Here is a 6000-nt window from a genome sequence, read left to right on the forward strand (position 1 = left end):
GCATGACATAACAAATGCACAAATGTCAAATCAATAAGAGCCTTAACCAACTCGATTCATTCGTTGTTAAGGAAATTGATACTCATCCGTTCCCTTGCATAAACATACGCCTGGAACAATCTTGAAGACAAACGGTTACCAAAAGTAGGTCACTGATTTTACATATTGGTATAATAAAGAAACATTCTCTCTCTCTCTCTCTCTCTCTCTCTCTCTCTCTCTCTCTCTCTCTCTCTCTCTCTCTCTCTCTCTCTCTGACATGAAACATAACCCCAAACGATTCGAGAAGTCGTAGAAAATAACTGGTTACCAAATTAGACCATTCATCACAATACACAGATGCTCTGAAGAAAATTCTCTCTCTCTCTCTCTCTCTCTCTCTCTCTCTCTCTCTCTCTCTCTCTCTCTCTCTCTCTCTCTCTCTCTTCGTTGGCCTGTATAGGATCAGTATGGCCATATGGTTTACATCTACATTAACATATAATGCAGGTGTAAATTACACAAAGATTGCGGCTACTGTTTTCACAATTCAGAATCATCACCAGCATCCGAATCTTCCCAATTTACAAAGGCTTTCGTGTGTATGTATGTATGTGTGTTTTATGTATATTATATGCTGTATAATATATATATACATATATGTGTATATATATATATATATATATATATATATATATATATATATATATATATATATATATATATATATATACACGATACTCTTTGTCAGAATCCACAAAAAAACGACCTAGTGAAAAAGAAAACAAATTGATAAGAGGAGGTGCAGACGAGATAAAAGGGAGGGAGGAAAGGAAGGAAGGTTTCACACAGAGAGAGAGAGAGAGAGAGAGAGAGAGAGAGAGAGAGAGAGAGAGAGAGAGAGAGAGAGAGAGAGCAGACGAAAAATGAACTTTCACCTTTCCTTTGTTTCTCGCCCCACGAATGGAAGGATGAAAAAGAAAACAAAAACACAATTCGCCGTGACATCACGTCACACAGATGTTATCGAGTGCTGTCGAACGGACGAAGAAAAAAACTGATATAAAGTATTTCGTTAATGGATTTACACTTCAGCGGCACAAATTTTCAAACTGAGATTTTGAAGCCCGTTGTCAATTACAGCACGGCGAAATATGTCGGACCGTAACGTAAATTTGTTGGTTGTCAGTTTGATTTCCGTGGAATAAAAATAAGTTTACAATTTGTTCCGTAGTTCATTACAAAAGCATGCAATGTGGTTAACTGTAATATAAGGAATTCCGTACTCATTTAAATACCGGTCGAATAAATAACAGGTATGATGATTTTCATTGCCAAAATAGCCGAGTGAATTAAAACCAGCCAAATATTACAATGAATTTCATTATCGACTTTATAAAGAGTTGTATAAGGTTTTGGATACCTGGAGACGACAAAAATTTCTTTGTTTACAATACAAATATCAATTGAAGTTAAATGAGTTGATTATAAGTTATAAACTCGAGCACTTTCAAATTTGCCTAATATCAAAAGTCTGAGAATACACTCTCTCTCTCATTCAACCATAACTCCCAAACTAATGTCTAACTCTCACTCATCCCGGGCAACTGGTTCTATTCCATCTCACCTAATCTCAAGCTGGACAACCAACGGTAACATACAAAGGGTGGGGGGTTGGAATGGAGGGGAGAGGGGGATGGAGAGAGGGGAGGGAGGGATTACAGAGTAGAATGGTGACAAAGACGGTGACGATGCTATGAAAGTGTCTCTCCCCCCAAACGCCCCCCCCCTCGAAGACCTTCCCGTCATGGCTAGAGAGAGAGAGAGAGAGAGAGAGAGAGAGAGAGAGAGAGAGAAACAGCTGATCGATACTAAAATTGCGGGCGATAAAAAGGAAGACAGTGACGCAATTAACGGCTGGACAGTCACTTACATTCATACTGGAAGGGGGGGGGGGTTGAAGTCTCCCCTAAAACCTGAGGGTCGGTGTGAAATAATTAAGAAATCTACACAAGTATTTCATTGATGCCCGGTTTTAGAGAGAGAGAGAGAGAGAGAGAGAGAGAGAGAGAGAGAGAGAGAGAGAGAGAGAGAGAGAGAGAGAATGAATCCGGCCCATGGAAGCTCAATAAAAGGGGGCAAAAGACTGATGATCTGGGCAACATAGGTTATAAACCGTCCAGAGGCCCACTACTACAGAAGTGAATAGCTGATTGATAGATGGGCGTGGTGGGTGGAGAAACCGAGTGGGAGGAGGAGGAGGAGGAGGAGGAGAGGAGGAGGAGGAGGAGGAGGAGGGAGGAGGAGGAGGAGGAGGAGGAATCCTCCTCCTCCCCTCCTCCTCCTCCTCCTCCTCCTCCTCCTCCCATGGACTGGCAAGAGATGCTCTCTCTCTCTCTCTCTCTCTCTCTCTCTCTCTCTCTCTCTCTCTCTCTGTGAGTTGCTCTTTTCAAAGTGTGGAATCGATGGTGTTGAGCGGCGGGTTGCCTATGTCGCTCCTTAATGCTACCCCCTCCCCAACTCACCCCACCCCCCTCCAATAAAATTCTTTCAGATTTCATTGACACTTTCTTTAATACCCGAAACACAAAGGAAAACTAAAAGCTGACGGATAAGTACAGTGGAAAACTACAGATTCTGTCTCCACTGAATAAGTCGGTTCTGAAAAGGACATAGAAACCAATTCTCTCTCTTTTGAATGTAAGACAAAAACTGGGAGGCTTCAGGATTCCAAACTGTCATTCCAATTCTGATTCCAATTCCTCCTCCTCCTCCTCCTCCTCCTCCTCCTCCTCCTCCTCCTCCTCCTCCTCCTCCTCCTCCTCCTCTTCTTCTTCTTCTTCGAAAAACAAGAGAGAGAGAGCCAGAGGTGGGAAGCGTCGGGAGATGTTGCAAAACCGTTGCAGCAATGAAAGAGAGGTGAAAAGGAGATGATGATGATAATGATGATGATGATGATAATGATGATGATGATGACGCTGACTCTGATGATGATGATGATGATGATAAGCCTCGAGATAACTCGTAGTCGACGGATGACGAGTGGATGCAACGCGATCACGCCTAAAGCTCTACGCCCCGAATAAGCGCATGAACACACGGGGCAAGTATGGGTATAGACATCCTCATACAGGTGTATGCATACGCACAAACACCTTTTAAAAGTAATAATAATGAAAAACAGACATACACACTTACCGGACACATGTTGAAGAAGAAGAAACCGAAGCGTCGAAGCCAGGGCGTGGCTCAACCCCCCCCAAAAAAAGTCTCACAGACACAGACACACACACACAGCCACTGGAGACGCAAATTTGTTAACTCTTCATTCCAAAAAGGGGTTTTTATCTCTGTTAGAATTGATTCGCAACCGATGGGGGGGTGGTGGGGGGTTGATGGAACATAGTACCTCCACCTCCTTCTTGTTCACCGCTTGGCCAGGTAGCAAAAATATAAAATGAAATAAAGGAATGCCTTCGGAATGTACGACGAAGGGGGGTTGGGGGGAATGTTATGACATCTACCTCCGCAGAGAACAGCTCTTAATACATTTCTCTCGCTGGCATTCCTCTTCCGGAAAATGGCTGAAGGCCCACAAGAATATTCTTGAAGAATTTTAAATATAAAAGCTGAACCGAGCGACAACCAGACCTCATAAGCCCCGATGGTGACGTTTTTCTTTTATCTCTATGTGGGAAGTTTCGTTCCCCCAAAAAAACAAAAGCTAGTAAAAAAAAAAATGAAGGTATATGTCTGAGGGGAGGAGGCGGGTTAACGGAAGAACGAGATTATGCGAGATTTCACGAGAACCACTTCATTCTTGCTCATTGCATTGGTTTTATCATCACCACTACTATAACGAGCTTCTTGTATAACTAGATCCAGCTGACATTACAGAGCTGAAGGGGGGTTGGAGGGAGGGGAGGGGGAGGGGGAATAAGGTCTGGAACCTCTTCCAGGGGGTTCCCACGGTAATAGCCACGTAAACAGCACAACAGCTGGTACCAGCAGTTTTAATCTTATTTCGAAGAGTGTCTCTTTTTTTTTTATTCTATAGCAGCACTGTACCATTCAAGAGAGAGACACACATGTCTTGGATGCTTCTCCTGCTTGCTGCTAGGCGCTGCAAGGCAGCTACAGCTGCAAGTACGTCATCCGGATGCTGCTGCAAGGCTGCTGCTGTTGATCTCTCTCTCTCTCTCTTTCTCTCTCTCTCTCTCTCTCTCGCTCTCTCTCCCGCGCCACAGGAGGCAGCAGCCAGCAAGATGAACCGAAGAGGGACAGGTGGTGGTGGTGGTGACGGTGCAGTTCTTCGGGTGGTCGTCAGCCGCCCTCGCCACTTCTCCGGAACGGCATGCAGCATAAACGGCGCGAGGAGCCGAGCCGCTGCTGTGTGGGCGAACGATAACAGCTGCTGCTGCAGCAGTAACAGTAGTAGTAGCAGCAGCAGCAGCAACAGTAGTAGTAGCAGCGACGACGACGAACAGGCGACGACGAGAGAAGAGAGGGAAAAAAAAAGGGGTGATTCGGCACCGAGGCTGGTCTTCGACTGCCAGCGGCCCTTGACACCCACTCCAGCCAGGACCCGCCAACCGTCCAGCTCGGGTCCCGCGCACACTCCTTGCAATCACCCACTCCACCACCGTCGCCAACATCCTCCATTTAACCTCCTCCTCCTCCTCCTCCTCCTCTCCTCTCTCCTCTCTTCTCTTCCCTCCTCATTATCTGCCGCTATCACCAGCCAAAGGCATCTTACCCACAACGAAATCCTACTGCATAATACGCCTCTTAGGTGTCCCCTTCAGAAAGAGTGTCAGGCTATGGGGGATACCGACGCAAAATTCCTCCCACTGCAAATAGGGGAATTGCGCGAAGTCGCAATAGATGAAGAGCACGGGGTGGAAAAGAGAGAGAGAGAGAGAGAGAGAGAGAGAGAGAGAGGAAATTCTTGAACCAGGTCATGTCATTTCAATTTAACTGGAATGTACAGACGGCGGTGGGTCTATACAATGATTTTGGAATCTCTAGAGAATGCAACTGGGATTTATTCAGTTTCTGTGGCTCACAGAGAGAGAGAGAGAGAGAGAGAGAGAGAGAGAGAGAGAGAGAGAGAGAGAGAGAGAGAGAGAGAGTAATCAACTGTAAATCTACGTCAACACCGTTCTAAACGACAACATTCACAGAACATTTTTTTAACTAAAACAAACCTCACACTTTCAGCCTCTAATCTTCAATCTTTCTTTTCTTTATCTTCAATAAAAAAATAATGCAAATTTACAACACCATGACAAGTTCAAAAACTGGTAAAGATGCCCCTGAGAAACACGGAAAAATAGTTGCTTGAGATCGGATTGCACAGCTTCAAAGTGTGACTCCACGATGGTGTCATGATCATAACGCCTACATCCTAATTCTTCTCTCACGAACGTCATAAGTAAACTTACAAAACAATACACTAATGTATTAAATATATATATTAATCATGAAAATGTTCTCGCAATGTATTCTCTAGAACAGAGTTGACGTAGATTTATAACTATTTAGCTTCATTATTAGGATAATATTGATCTCAACCTTTCTCTCATTATTAGGATATTAACCTCTCTCTCTCTCTCTCTCTCTCTCTCTCTCTCTCTCTCTCTTCTCTCTCTCTCTTTCGTCTGTCAGTCACGGGAGTGCCTGCTTTGGACAGGCGGGTTACTAGAATTTTGATTTTGTATTTTTTCTAAAAAATGACGGTTATAATCGATAAAAGATGCTACGGTAATTTACTGTTATCCTTTGTAATCTTAATTACATTCCGGTATTATTATTATTATTATTATTATTATTATTATTATTACTTGTAGAATAAACTACAGCCTAATTAATGTAGCATTAATATATAAATTATTTTCATTAATCAGTTAGTAATTTGATTATTCTACGAACCTTAGTAGTAATAATAATAATAATAATCTGGAAGGTAATTACAATACCAAAGGATAATCGTTAATTACAGCAACATCTTTTATCGATTCT

At 43.1% G+C, this 6000-nt stretch overlaps 1 protein-coding gene across 14 annotated transcripts in view; it reads right to left on the reverse strand.

Moving 5' to 3' along the window:
- Shab (Shaker cognate b) overlaps positions 1-6000 on the reverse strand; it is a 469591-nt gene that overhangs the window by 390329 nt on the left and 73262 nt on the right. For 3 of the 14 annotated variants that reach the window (XM_067090485.1, XM_067090482.1, XM_067090477.1), the window contains exon 1: positions 3178-4530. The exons of 10 other annotated variants lie outside the window; for them this stretch is intronic. The gene's annotated coding sequence lies outside the window, so the exon portion shown is untranslated. Of the gene's footprint in view, positions 1-3177; positions 4534-6000 lie in introns of those variants that run through there. One more of the 14 variants, XM_067090474.1, reaches the window with a different exon arrangement.

The sequence above is a fragment of the Macrobrachium rosenbergii genome, chromosome 47, assembly GCF_040412425.1.
Source record: "Macrobrachium rosenbergii isolate ZJJX-2024 chromosome 47, ASM4041242v1, whole genome shotgun sequence".
In the NCBI taxonomy this organism is placed as follows: Eukaryota; Metazoa; Arthropoda; class Malacostraca; order Decapoda; family Palaemonidae; genus Macrobrachium; species Macrobrachium rosenbergii.